The 5,086-nt window shown below is 46.2% G+C and overlaps 1 pseudogene; it reads right to left on the bottom strand.

Annotated features, from left to right (window-relative positions):
* The window catches only part of LOC111974412 (neural-cadherin-like), a 191,971-nt pseudogene that overhangs the window by 85,036 nt on the left and 101,849 nt on the right, over nt 1-5,086 (bottom strand).

Genomic DNA, 5,086 nt, shown 5'->3' with positions numbered 1-5,086 from the left:
AGTGTGCGTCACAGCCCTTGCTCACCCTGCTAAACATGGTCGGTGAGACTCGTCCAGCACATATCATCGCACATCAAAGATGGAGAAGATGTTTCTCCAGGGGTCACTGAGCACACGTCGCTTCGTATGATGGAGGGGAGGGGGTTGGCAGGGGGGAGGGATGGGGAGCCGATGCCCCTCTCTCAACGCCAACTCTAATCATCGTCTGGCCCCAAAACAGCGGGATGGAGCCATGAAAGGCAGAGAGAGACTGAGGGAGGAACGACTACATTCGTCCCCTAGGGAGAAAGGGGTGAAGTATGGGGTGAATCAATGGGGGGGGGGGAGTTATATAAACCTCACATCACAAGCACGGCAAAACTCCCACTAAACTAGTGGCACTGAGGGAGGACAGCATGATGAACCATTACGACTCCTACACCAATGGGGATTTCTTTATCAGCCTGCAGATGAATTAGAACACTTCTTCAATATGGGCTCTTCACAGACAAACAACGACGCAATAAAAAGGAAAAAGGAGAAGGGTCGTTCCCATTAGCTGTAGACATGATCTACCTGTTTATCGGAGTAAACATTTCGCCCGCCGTCTCTGTAAATACTCCCCCCCCCCCGTGCTGAGAACGGAAGCTTCGTATTTATGTCTTTAATACAAAAAGAGGGTGATCATCTTATTGACTTTGCTGTTTGAATTCTTGAAACGGTATTMAATCTCAGGAAACATATTCTRCGCTGAGTTACAGTCAAATTAACACAGACCATCTGTCCCCGAGAAAAAAAATCTCCCATGAATGATTGAGGACATTTCGCGAATGTGGAGGAGATTTGACGATCCGTGGAGAAGAAGTAATAAAATACTTTGATCTCTAAAAGGGAGAGAGAGTGATGAGATGTGGGTGGGGCTTGTGTGTGTGTGTGTTTGTGTGTGCGTGCGTGCGTGCGTGCGGAATATGTTCTTCGCCTCCTAAACCAACGAGTGCTACGGTATATGRGTATGAACCGTGAAGGATTTGAACTAAATAAGAAGCTGTGAGGAATAGTTTGAAATATATATATATATTTTTTTTAAGCAAATCATCAGTTTAACGACGTGAGTAACACAAGGGCTAAACCCCTCTAGCGAGCCCAGGCAGCTCCATAGGTGAGTGTAAGAGATAATAGGGTCCAATAATAGTGTGCAAACTTGTCATACAGTAGCTGCAGGATGTATACACTGATGCTAAGTCGGACCGGTAAACAGTAAGGAGCTTGACGCCTATCATAGGGGCTCCATGGATGTGCATGATAACATTTGAACATGTATAATAGCTACCCATTCAATATGCACGCTAGAGGCGAAAACACAACGCAGGAACAAAACGCCACCCAAATGTGTGAGAACAGTCGTTTTAGAAGAGGTGCTTCTGCAGCCTTTTAAAGCAATTGAAGTGACATGGATGAATAGCAGTTTATTTGTTTTGTGTACCAGTCAGGGTTATATGGCATTTATATCCTTATATGGTTGAGAAATCTCCCCTTTCTGCTGACAGTTACTATCAGTGGAAATGAACAAAGGAAATTGCACCTTGACGTTCCAGAGTAATTGAATTTGTTAACGTAATTTTATTACCCTTTAATGCGATATGCAGATTCAATGGTGCAATTTACCCAGGGTGGGAGGGCTATGAAATTAGTTTAGGCCTTTAACACAATTTYCGATTTCAAATTGCTTCCTTGGTGGACTAAAGGCGGGACATTGGAGCAAACCTTTTGATGACATCTGTAATGACAAAACCAGCCGCGCTCAAAATGAACAACAGCTAAAGTGTATCTCGTGACAATTCCTTTCACCGATCTAGTGTAATATCCACAAGAAGGGAYGGGGAAGAGGGAGAGCAGCAGGACTTACTGAGGAAGAGGAAGGGAGGGGTGTAAACAATATGTCTCACCTTTCTGGCTGTCGATAACAAAGTTGCCCTCGYCGTTGCCCGTTGTGATTTTGTAGGTGATTCCATCGCCGTCGGGGTCCTTGGCAAGCACCGTGGCCACCAGCGTGTTAGGCCCGGCGTCCTCCGAGACGAAGGTCCGGTAGCTGTTGACAGAGACAGAGAGACATCCCAAAGTCAACACCTTCCCTCGCGTCTCCCCAGCGACAATCCAGAGTGTGAGAGCGAAAATGAGTGAATAACACACCAGCCTGCGGACTTGTCACATTTGAATCACTTTAACGTTTCAAACAGATTTACGAATGCATTATGAAGCTGTTGTTGGGAGGGTAAAAACACAATTGGTTGAGTGTCTGATATGTTGGGCCTGGGTGGAGACAATTTGAGTTCTTATTCCTAATTCTATGGAGACAGCAGTCAGTAAACAGCTGTTGGCAGCCTGTCACAGTGGAGAGGTAGCACAAAGTGGCTGGGGTGGAGTGTGAAAGAACGAGTGACTTGGAATGACAGAGTTGTGAGGAACTCTGGAGAGAATCAACCAAGCCCAGCATGTCACACAAACACACAAACAAACCCCTACTGTATACCGTAGGTATAACTATACAGTACACACGCCAAATACAGAATACACAAATAATGGATGAMCACCTTAATCTCACACCGCCAGTCGCGTTCTTTCCCYCTGGTTGATTCACACACAAAGGCGATTACAGACGGGCCGCGGTAAGCGGCGAAGGTCTCATAGACTTCAACTGGAGTAGGCTGCCAGGCGGCAAAACACGAGCAGTTTTGCAGGTGGCCGCGGCGGTCCCGTAAGCGGCGCTCGAGGCGCCAAACGATGAATTTGCTGAAGTCTTGAGCGGCTCCGCCGCGCACGGTTCACCGAAGGGCGTCGTTCGTCTTGTCAACCAATCAAACAATGCGGTTCAACAACAACGCGGTTCAATTTCCGTTTATCACAACCCATCTGTAAGCGGCTTAATGCAATTTACACCTAATGCACATACGGTACATGTCAGCTAAACAAAACTCATAAAGACCAAACCAAACATGTGTATCCTAACACAGACATTTGTATTGCCAAGTGAGAGGGCTCCTGTCATCCATGTACATTAAAAAAATKACCAGTAAGTAAGCCTTGTCCGAGCCAGAACAGCCAATAGGGGTAGCAGCCTATCTCCTGTTTACCTAGCATGAGGCAGCTTGACGTACAGCACACCCCATAAACAAGACGCTAGTCTGTCATAAGGCCTTACCCACAATCCATCTCCTGAGTGCTGAGTGCCGAGCAGAGAGGCATCAGGTCCCATTTGTTGTTGTATTTGGTATGACCCCCCCAAACTTGCAGTTTCAGGGCTGACMCTCAAGGCCACTGATTATGCACATACTGTATATTACAGTCCACAAAATGACAATGAAGACACAAAGCTATATAGGAAATAGGGATTGTGCACGATGGAGGGCAGTTATGTCTGTTCTCAGTCTATTCCATTGGCTAACCCCTAGACTGAGAACCGTAGAGCAGGCTCCAGGACTGGCTATGTGATACAAGCTCCCGATAGTAATGACAGAACAGAAGATGRTCCAGTACTGCTGTTAAGTAAATAGGATTCATTTTATACCTACAGTAAACTAACTATACTGTACAGTTTGTGGCCTTCAAATCTAGCAGGCCTGTAATGTAAAGAGCACTTCCAGACCTTTACACTGATCTGAGAAAAAACAAACAATTTACTCTCCTCTACACAGGAACACGCATAAAGGTAAACAGACGTCCATGCTCCCACTCCCACAGACTCCTACTCATCCCCCATTCTCAGAATCACGTGTGCTGTGTACAACTGTACACACATAAAGAACTGTATTTTATTTCAAGCAAACAGTCATAGTGATGCAAAAACAAACACATTCACACACACACACACACACATTCACACACACACACATTCACACAGACACATTCACACAGACACACACACAGAGATATAAGCCCCACGGGCTTCCCATCTGTCTCTTTCACCAATCACCCTCCCGCTTCATCTATATTGAAATGTTCCCGTGGATGTGAGCGCGTCTAACAGCGGAAAGACAAACAGGGCCTCAATGTGGGCACAGTATGTTGTCGTTCATCATTCCTCCCACGCTCCACTCCGCTCAGAGCTAGTGGACGCAGAAACTAGACAGAGGAGCGACTCACTCTGACAGACTGACAGAGACGGACTCTTCTACCGAGCCAGCGTGCTCTGTACGTCCGCCGGTCGGTCTTGTCTGTCTGTAGTCTGTCTGTCTGGAGTCCGTCGGCCTTGTCTGTCTGTAGTCTGTCTGTCTGGAGTCCGTCGGCCTTGTCTGTCTGTCTGCTACCCTCTCCTCCACTCCTAAGTCAGTAGAAAATGATTAATTTTGCTGGGTGGAGAGGGAAAAAGCACTCACAGCATGAGCATGCCTCTGAGAACATTTCCTTTATGTTCCTTTCCGCCCTTGCCAGTGGATGGAAGTTGCTCAGAATTTCTCTACAATGAAGATCTACTGTATATTACCCAATCAAGATATAATTTCTTCGGGCAGAAATGGAACAAACTTTTCATGTGTCGTCTATTGTTTACACAAGAGCATTATGCACTTTCCATTTCCATGGAAACCAACGTTCCAGTTTCTTTCATTTGATTTGAATTGATTAGGGCCCTGTCAAGTTGTATTTCAATAGGAATGCAGGCATGACTGTATGGAGCAACAACTTATGATAACTTATGCAGAACAAATAAAGACGMTAAAAAGTCTTAGAAAAGGATTATCAACTACAATGATACATTCAAAATGAAAAACGAATTCAACTGATCAGTGATCGTGTCAAATCAGTTGTCTGACAAATGGAGAGAGGTTTGGGAAAGGGAGGAGAAAAAGGAACAGAATGATGGTGACAAGGAAGCAGAGAGTAAGATGGACGGGTGTCCGGAGAGTGACAAAGGTGGAGAGAGGGGACCGGTTGTGCTCGTCATCCGTTCCTTTCCCACACAACTGATTGATGGGCAACAGAGTCGTGCCGACAGGCATTTCATGCTTGTGACTTATGTCCCCGCTTGGAGACGCCCCCCCCCCCCCCCCCCCCCCCACACACACACACAAGAACATCTCTCAAAGACCTATTCTCACAGCTCCATTTCTCG

The sequence above is a fragment of the Salvelinus sp. IW2-2015 genome, linkage group LG15 (genome assembly GCF_002910315.2).
Source record: "Salvelinus sp. IW2-2015 linkage group LG15, ASM291031v2, whole genome shotgun sequence".
NCBI lineage: Eukaryota > Metazoa > Chordata > Actinopteri > Salmoniformes > Salmonidae > Salvelinus > Salvelinus sp. IW2-2015.
Note: the sequence above shows the minus strand (reverse complement) of the source record. Positions and strands in the feature narration are given on the sequence as shown.